The sequence below is a fragment of the Drosophila ananassae genome, assembly GCF_017639315.1.
Source record: "Drosophila ananassae strain 14024-0371.13 chromosome 4 unlocalized genomic scaffold, ASM1763931v2 tig00000054, whole genome shotgun sequence".
NCBI classification, from domain to species: domain Eukaryota; kingdom Metazoa; phylum Arthropoda; class Insecta; order Diptera; family Drosophilidae; genus Drosophila; species Drosophila ananassae.
In genome coordinates this window covers 7,540,754-7,550,944 of record NW_025319037.1, presented here as the reverse complement: position 1 = coordinate 7,550,944, position 10,191 = coordinate 7,540,754, and the positions used below count along the sequence as shown (strand labels likewise).

Below are 10,191 nucleotides of genomic sequence, written 5' to 3'. Positions count from 1 at the left end.
GTCCGCTAAGTATATACAGTTAATGGAGGGAATTAAAAGTAATTTGGATAACTTTCCGGATCTGAGAATCGTGCATTCCTTGGTATATCGACGCACCGAACATTCGAAAGGCGAACTGCTCAATGATGCGTACGCGTGGAAATTGTGGATACCGAAGTCTGTGATTCAGGAGGTGCTAAAGAAATCGCATGACGATCCATTAGCGTCTGACGGGGGTGTTCACAAAACGTTGGAGAGAATTCGACGATATTATTTCTGGCCAGGAATGGTGAATGACTTGAAGGACTACATTTCAGCCTGTGAAAGTTGTAGGATGACTAAAGCTCCGAATAGGGCGTTGAGGCCACCTATGGGAAAGGCCGTCGAGTCGCTGAGGTTTTTCCAGCATCTTTACATTGATTTTTTGGGCCCTTATCCTAGGTCTCGTAGTGGGAATATAGATATTTTTATTGTGCTTGACCATTATTCCAAATTCGTTTTTCTTAGAGCCGTGAAAAAACTTACCGCGGATGTTGTACTAAAGTACTTAGAAGAGGATCTTTTTCACACATTTGGTTTTCCTGAGAGCAGTGTTTCCGATAACGGGTCGCAGTTTAGATCCGAGAAATTTCAAGGTATGCTTAGGAGCCATCGTATCACGCACACTTTAACTGCGGTGCGCGCTCCTCAGGCTAATGCTTCGGAGCGGGTAAATCGCTCAGTGATTGCTGGCATTCGTGCTTATATTCGCAGCGACCAAAAGAACTGGGATGAAAATCTTAGTAAAATCAGCTGTGCCCTGAGGTCAGAAAGTCATTCCGGTCTGGGATCCACACCTTATTATATGGTTTTTGGGCAGCAGATGATTACATCTGGTGCAACGTACTCCTTATTGAGGAAGTTGGCTATGCTAGAGGACAAAGCAGCTACTTTTAGCCGTGAGGACTCTCTAGAGGTAATCAGAAAGAAAGCAGCTGAAACATTAGGAAAACAGTATGAGAGGAAAGAACGACATTACAACCTTAGGGCGCGAGAAGTATCTTACAAGGTTGGGCAGGAAGTATATCGGAGGAATTTTAAACACAGCTCTTTTAAGGTAGGCTACAATTCTAAAAGTGAATTGTGAGAGTGTGTTAAGAGGAGCCCCGTAAATAAACGTGTTACTCCAATGAGTTCCGTTTTAAAACTGTTTTTATTTCTTACAATTCTCTTACAAGAAACCAGTGGCGGCGCGAGCCTCGTTGGCGCTCGGGGCGAAAGACGCTTTTGCCGCCCTTTTTTGCATTGATAAAATTTTTTTGCTTTTTTTTTTTTTTTTTTGCTAAAATTGCACCAATTTTGCCGCCCCTTGGCGCTCGGGGCGACTGCCCCTTTCGCCCCCCCCTCGCGCCGCCACTGCAAGAAACATACATGAAAATCTTAAATCTATTTAAAACTACTTATCAACGGACTGCACGCTGACATGCTATGTGACTGCAGGAGATCGTCTTTCAAACCATGCTGTTAATCACTTATTCCCATGTTATTATTATAATTCGATAACAATATGTTGTTAATTATATAATTCTATTTCATATTCTTAAATATTTTAACATTGCATATTATATTAGCTCCCATGTTCAACTTAATGTTTGAACATCCTGCAAGGGGCCACAAAAATGATTGACTTGTGTTTACATTTTTTTAAATTAATTATTATTTTTGTTCGATTTCTTAGTGGACTGTAATTTTTACTTATTTTGTTTCTTATTATTATTAGATATATGTAGCTTTTCCTTTTTTTTTTATTTGATTGATTACTTAATTATATGTATCAAACCATTACATTATACAATAAACATATAAAATAAACATTTTTTTGTTTAATCATTCGGCATTGGGGTTGGCAATGCCATAGCCATCGATTGTCTTCTCGACTTTAATTTTTTTTAAATTAGGATATAAAAAGTACAGTTAGGATTTTCATTACCAAAATTAGGGAGCTATGACCTGACACATGATGAAAGTCGATAATTTTCAATTCTAAATTTTGTGCTTTAACTTTTTTAAAATTCGTTTCACCTATTTCTGTTTTTATGTCATTGCTATCCTCTTCTTCTTGTTTGAGCACGATACTGGTTGCTACGATTGAATTACTGCCCCTGGATTTCGTGCATCCTGACACTGTCCATCCAAAGATAGTTTTTTGCCCAAGAAGCATACCCTTTTTGGTTATCTCCGGCAGTAAAATTTGTGGATATAAATCCGCACCAATTACCAGGTCAGTTCGACCAGGTTTGTCGAAATTGCGATCCGCTAAATAGAATCCTTTCCAATCCGACTTATTTATAAAAATTTTATTTGTGGGAAGACTTTTCATTAATTTTGGCAAAACAATTGCGTTTGTGCTCACTTCTTTTGAATATTTAGAATTATTCCTGATTGTCAATTTTAATTTGTGATTTGAAACACAGGCACCTGTTGCTGATACTCCGCTTATTTCTGTGTGCGCTTTTATTTTTGGCAACTTAAGTTTTTGTGCCGCTTCTTCAGAAATTAGAGTGCTCTGTGACCCATTGTCAATTAATGCTCTAAATTTCCCGAATTCACCATCTTGACCTTTAATCTGAACATATGCCGTGGCCAACAACGCTGGTTCAGAGGTCATGCATGTATTTACATTGTCTTTTATAAAATGTAACATGCTATGGTGTAATTTTTGACAATACGAGCATACTAGCTCGCTTGGACATTTTGAGTTTGAACTGTGCTTTAAACATCTGTAGCACCAATTCAATTTTTTACCATATTCGTTTTTTCTTGAGGACTTAATGCTTTAAATTTATAGCAAAACATTTATTGATGCCCGGGGCATTTTGCACATCGGGCATGCTTGGTTATTTGTGTGATTATTTTTTATTATTTTTCTAGTAGGCAACTCATTTCCAACTGATGTCAACGAACTAAGCCGTTGATCTAAAAATTCTATGACATCTTTCAAGTTTTGAATGTCATTTGACTTTTTTACTTGGCCCTCATATTGTTGCAGAGCCTCAATATTAAATTTCTTTATAATAATATGCGCAAAAATGCAATCTGATTCTTCGGTCAGATTTGCTTTGAGACGCATCATATAAATTGATTCATTTATAGAATCAATTGTATTTTTTAAATGCCTATATGAGTCCAAATTTATTTTTGGAAGGTCAATCAGGCATTCAATTGGTCTGAAAATATTTTTCTATTATTCTCATACCTTTTTATGAGCAACTCCCAGGCTGCATCATAATTATTCCCTGAGCCAAGCAATAAATGGGAGACCTCATTTTGTGCTTCCCCTTTTAGAGCACTTTTAAGGTAGCTTAGCTTCAAGGATGGGCTTAAATCCATTCTTGAATGCACAAGCTCCTTGAATAATTCATAAAAATGGTCCCAATCTTTGGAGTTTCCAAAGAAACTGGGAACCTCAATTTTTGGTAGGGTAGGTAGTTCATCCATTTTGGGATTACTACCTTCTACCTTTTCTAATCGACCCACTTCGATTTTATTATTCATGAGATCAATGTGTATTTCCACATCTTCTCTGAGCTCTATTATTTTGGGCATATATTTATTATTAAGCCCTTCAATATTTATTAAATCGGACACTGTTTCTACTCTGCTGAGAAACATTTTTAATTTTTTAATTCTTATCGGAAAGGTTTCAGCGATTTTTTCTTTTGTCGACATATTGGATTTTTTTTTTTTTAATTAAAATTATATTTTAGTATAACTAAACTAAAAAGTTATAAAACTAAACCAAACCAAACTTGCCGATGAATATAATTTCTGCTGTTGGTTTGGTGATTTTGTTGTCGCTGTTGATGCTGCTTCTTCTTTGGGTGTTGTCACTGTTGCTGGCTGATGTTGCTGTTGAAGTTGGTGTCGCTGCGGATGTTGCTTCTGCGTGGGTGACTTGTTTCGGCCGATATTGCTTCTGATGTTGCTCGGATGTTGCTTCTGCTTGGGGTGCTTATTGCTGCTTTAGCTGATGTTTCTGTTGATGTTGGTGTCGCTGCGGATGTTGCTTCTGCGTCACTGTTGCTGCTGCTTATGCTGATGTTTTTTTATTTTTTATTTTTGATGTTTTCCGATTTAATAATTTTTTTTTATATATATTTTTTTCATTTAATTTTTGTAGATTTTTTTTTTTTAAGTTTGTTTGTCCACAATAAAGTAATCACAATTACTTTTTCTTTTTAACTTTTCCGATGTAGGCCTCGGATACGCCACCACAAAAATTTAATTTTTTATATATTTTAATATATATATTTTTTTATTATTCCGGTGTGGTTCCGGAACAAACACGATAGAAGGAAACAAAATATTTATTAATTTTTGTTTTTCCTTTCTATTCAATTATGCTCATTGGCATTTATATTATTTTATTCTCTGTGTTCCTTACCTCTTGGGGGGAAACAACAGAGGACTACGATATCTAAACTGAGCTCTGTTTTACTCAGATCGCAGCCTTATTTTTTAGCTACCCTGGGCTGAGAATTTTAATTTTTTCTACAGCCACTTATTTCTACAGGGGGGATTTTGTAACGGCTTGTATCGGATGAATTGCTGATGCAGTTTTGAAGCGACTGGCTCTAAAACTGTCGTGAAGGAACGGGTAGGCTTAGGGACTGTTAGTGGCAGCGCTCTTACTTAGCGATAGAAATGGGTGGAGAAATTTATAACCGGTGCAACTCGGCAAAAAAACAACTCCCGAATAGCTGGCCCTGGGTTCCTCGTATCACTAGGCTAGAGGTTCTTTCTTTTCACATCGAGATTCAGACCAGTGCAGTTGAAAGTGGTAAAACATATATTCAATTAAAAATTTGTAGCAGATAATTGTGAAAATTTGGAACGTAGTCAGTTGGCATTGACTCCGAAGGTAAGCGTTTGGGGGAAACATTAGTCATTATAAGAGAGGAGATTTCTAAGTCCGCGAAATTCTTTTTGGCTAGGCCGCAACAGCATCGCTTCCAAAAGCAGAATACCTAACCGAAAGAAGCAAAGCTATGGGAACAGGCAGTCCGCGGTCCACAAGCATCGAAGTCGCGAAGGAGTTCGGCGAAACCCCTGATGCGGTTGCAGGAGGCCCTCGGCGCAAGGAGACTCGTGGTTTTATTTAAAAAAATTGTTCAGTTTTTTTAAGAAAAGTCAGCTTAAAAAAGGGATTCTTTGAGAGGGTTAGAGGGGAAAATGTGACCCATAAGTAAACCTAACCTCACCCCGACCCAGCCCACATAATTTGGTTAGTTTGGTGATCCCTAGGCTATGTAATACCTAAATAGTGCTTAGCTGTTAAAGAATGATTTTAATTTACAAAAAAATCCCTCCATCAAAATCCCTGCACTCCGACCCAGCTGCAATGTAATCAGGTGTTATTTGTGAACGAGACCGAAGGGGAATATAGCTCCAAGTTCAGGACCCATTGCATGTTGGTATGAAGGAGGGAGCGAGACGGACTGAATCAGTGCGAGAGCCCCGTTGCAGTTTTGAAAGAACTGAGAGGGATAGCTTAGGTTAGGTTAGGTTAGGGCGGTGATGCAAGGGGGTCATAGAATACCCCCTCACTTCCACTTGAGCCGCAAGGGCTCCTTGTGCTGCCGCTGGAGCAAGGGTTTCACCGAGATGCTACCCCCCCCCCCCTTCCTGTCTACCAGGGTGCGTATAAATGCCTAGACTTCCTAAGGCGGCCCATGGTCCCAGCCTGATTTTTTTATGAAGGCGACCAGTCCGCGTGGAGAGATCTCTGAGAGATCGCTAAGGTCCGAGAGTTCTCCGGGAGAGAGTCCGAGAGAGTTTGAGCCTGCTGCGTCCGAGTGCCGTGCAGTGGCATAAGAGGTGCGATACCGATTCTACCTCCTCTTCGTCCCTGCAGCTCCTGCAGAAATCATTGTGAGGGACTGCAAGCCTGGCCGCGTGCTCACCTATCAGCCAGTGCCCAGTGATTGCCCCAATCGCTAGGCTGCATTCCGGTCTAGTCAGAGCAATGAGTCTCGCCGATCTTTTCTGAGAGCGTGTCGGCCAGATCAAACGTGATGTTTTACAGGTCTGGAGATTATTCCATTTCCTATTGGCTGCCAGGTCGTAAAACTCCCTGCACTTTAGCCTGCAAGTAGCCAAGGGTATGCCTACGAGTTCTTTCTCATGTAGGAGAGGGTTGGTAGTCCCTGCCCTAGCTAGTTCATCTGCAGCACAGTTTCCCTCGTGGTCCCTGTGACCGGGAACCCAGATGAGGTAGATGTCAAGCTATTCAGCCATCTCGTTGAGAGATCTGCGACAGTCATTGACTGTCCTGGAGTTGGATGAGAATCCGTCAAGTGCCTTGAGCGCTGCTTGACTATCTGAGAAGATACATATTGTACCCCGATTTCCCCTTAGAGCTGGGGATTCAAGTGCTTCCTTAATGGCTACTACTTCAGCCTGGAACACACTGCAGTGGTCAGGGAGTCTGAAGGACTCCTTTAGGCTCAGATGATCGCAAAAATAACCGCCTCCCACCTGGCCGTTAAGTTTTGATCCATCTGTATAGATATGAATGGAGCCCTCCGGTCCCGGTATCCGGGCTTCCCATTCCTCCCTCGAGGGGATTAAGACTTTGTAGTTAGTGGTGGGTTGGTCGACGGGCACACAGTAATCCGTACCCCCCTCAGGCATGAAATGGTGTAGGTCCAGTCTGGTATGACCGAAACTATTTTTGCTCCATAGGTTTGCCTCCCGCAGTCTTATTGCTGCCAGAGTAGCTGTCTTTACCCCCATCAGTTCAACTGGTAGTAGGTCAAGTATAGTGTCTAGGGCATCACTGGGCGTAGTGCGTAGACTGCCTGTCATACAGACTTCCGCCATGCGCTGCATCTTCCGGGCCTGACAAGGTCCAGTATTGCTAAAACATGTTCAGAAATTTTTAAAGATAAATTGTATCAAATCGTAGGGAGCGATTTTAATGCGAATAGTCTTATTAAATTCTATGAAAAATAAGCTTTACAGCGGCATAACGTGCATAATAAGGCATCCTCTGTAAACGACTCAATAATTATATTCGTGCCTAGCTGGTCTGTTTCTTTGGAAGTTGTGACTGGTTCCGGTTTACGAGTTGGCGTCACTCTTACCAATTAAAATCAATGTGGATCTGTAAATCGATTTTCTCAAAATTGTAGGGAGCGATTTGAATGATTTTTGCTCCAGATATGCCGTGCCTATGGGGGCATCCTCTTTGAGCTTCACAATATGAAAAACAAATTTTTTGGCATTTTTTTTTTATGGGCTGTTAACGAGATTTGACACTTTTATGGGCTGTTAACACTTTTCAAGACACTTTTTTGTGAAATTTTCAGGAATTATTCTCAATATATTGGCTGTTAACACTTTTCAAGACACTTTTTTGTGAAATTTTCAGGAATTATTCTCAATATTTTGGGGCCTCTTCTAATATCTAAGATAGGACCAAGAACAGTATGGGGCCAATTTTTCAAATGTATTTTTATGCTATTTCAAGGATATAGATCCCGCCAAAAGTAAGAAAAAGCTATAAATTATTCAACTCTTGATATGATTGATCTTGATATGATAATTATTCGAAACAGTGATAGAATTAAACATAAATAAGTTTGTGCTACGATTGCACCGTTCCATTTCTACGCTAACTATGCGACTCTAATTTGCCGGACATTAATCTTGTTACCCATGTCGAAATTGGATGAGCCACCCCATGTTGAAATCGAACTCGATGACCTTTAGCCATCTCAGGCTTTACATCTAATCGGCTGCTGCTTCTCACGCCGATAATAAGCGTCCAACCATTTTTTTTTAGCTGTAGTTTAATTTTAAGGTAGCTTATAATAATATCACAGGCCGACAATTTCCAACTTTTTTTTTCCTCCACGCATAATTTTACCTGCTCCATATCCTTTAGGCTCCCCTGAACCAAAGTCCAGAACAAACATAGGTTCTATCACCTTCCGTTTCCGCGGTACACCTAAGAGAAGAAATTGATCAAATTTTACGATATATTGAATTATGTAGGCCGTGTAATGGCTATGACCATCATTGTTTCCAGTACATATCATTTTTGAAATGTATGTGTACCAACTAAAATTCAAAAATGGTATCTAGCAGTTACCATATCTTTGGAATACTCATCCAAAGTTGAAATCTCAGATTTTCTACGTTAATTTTTGGTCTTCTATGATTTTTTCCCAAACATTTTTCTATGGAAGATTTTTATTTTCTTATTGAAATCAGTAGATCATACCATGTTTTAATTTTGGATTTAAGGGATAACTCTTAATCTCATATTTTCAAAAAGTCATGGCATCAGCATTTGAGGGCGGTAATTTTTCTGCGGACCTCTTGAAACGATAACTGGGCTCTATTTGCGGTTGCTGGGAGACAGGCTGGCCGCGGTTTAGCAGGTTCTCCCTAATCATGGTCAGCAGTATGAAGAAGGCGCCATGATTTGTTTATGGAATTCCAGTAATTTAAACACTATTGGAGTGGCAGTATGGGTGAAGAGGCTCAGCTCAAACAGAAAGCAAACGGCAAAGACTCTAAGGAAACGCAGCGCCACCGCTGCTCCACTCCGAGAAGATGATTAGTCCCAAAAACCGAACGGTACCAAGTATTTCTCTTGTTCACATCGTTTGCCATAAAATCATAAGCAGAATGATTGATTCCGTCGCTCCATTGCTGCAGAACTGCCAAAAAGTGTGCCATTCCCAATTGAATTTGCTCCGCAGACTCTGGGATTGTTTCTCCTTGGATTGGTTCTCCTCCAGCCGTGATAGCTTTGAGCTTCTGTGAGGGGATATATATCTCCTAGGAGTCGCCAGTTTTTTTTCCACGGCACACACCATCTTTATTTTAAGTTGCACCCCCTGATCCCGAAATCGCAATGTCTTTACGCTGAACCAGTATTCCCCAAGCGCCAAGTCGGTCACCTCCGTCCAAATACAAGTCTCCAACTGGGCCGGATGGAGTGTATGCGTGTAGCTACCGTAGCTGTGGCTGGTTATGGGTATAAGACTGAATAGTAACATTTAAACAAAACCAGGTACAGAGATAAGTGGGTGGGAACCCACATGTTGGGAACTAATCTCCGGTAAAACATCTGCACTTGTGCGGAACTATTTTGAAGCATTTCCTCTAAATCTCGCTCAGTTGGCTTTATCCTATAGCTGCCATATAACTGATTGATCGGAAATGCCATAACTTTGGTGGATTTTAACTTAGTGGGTTGAGACTTTCCACATGTGTTGTAATTGGCCAAAATATTTTATCTACAACATTTCATATGGATCGGCCGACTATATCCTATAGCTGTTATAGAAGATCGGAATTGGAATTCATTTGGTGTTTTTTAAGTTAGAAAGATGGGACTTGGTATATATTCTAATTTGGGAAAATTAATCCGATCTGCCAAATTTCATAGGGATCGGCCGACCATATCCTATAGCCGCCATGTAACTGAAATAACTGAAAAATTATTTACAACAATAATTATAACATTTATACAAAAATAATTTTTACTTTTACTTATTTATTCTAGGTATATAAAGCAAATCAGTACGTCAAAATATCACACGACAAAAATATCACAAAGTACAAAAAAACTCTGAAATAATGCGAAAAAAGATGAAATGCAATTGAAAATTAAAATTGAAAATGGAAATTGGAATTTGAAAATTGAAATTGAGTTTCAAAATTGAAAATTAAAATTGGAGATGAAAATTGAATTTGAAAATTGAAAACTAAAATTGAAAATTGAAACTGAAAATTGAAAAAATTTAGATTGACAACGAAACCTGAAGACATGAATACCACATTCAAAATCATCTGTCGCATTTCTTCAAATAAGAGATAACAAGAGGCAGAGAGAGAGTGAGGAGAAATTGTTATATCACCTCACTCAAGGAGAAGAAGACGGAGAGCCGTTTAACGTTACGTTACGATTTTTCTCGGCTAGCCCTCCTCCGCCAAACTCATACCGCGCCATAAGAAACTTCGTTTCAATAATAATTTGGATCGGCATTTTTCAACAAGAAAGTTGTTCTTAAAAGCGAATGGAGTCGACTGCAGGTATTTTAGAAGAGAAATAGTAAAAAAACCGATGAATAACTAGCAAATCATTATAGATGTGGGTTTAAGCAGGATTTACGGGCACCACTGACACTAAATAAGAAGAGCCACTTGAGCGAATCG

The 10,191-nt window shown here is 39.6% G+C and overlaps 1 pseudogene; it reads right to left on the bottom strand.

Annotated features, from left to right (window-relative positions):
• Positions 1-8,276: 8,276 nt before the first annotated feature.
• On the bottom strand, positions 8,277-9,047 carry LOC26513962 (annotated as a pseudogene).
• Positions 9,048-10,191: the final 1,144 nt, after the last annotated feature.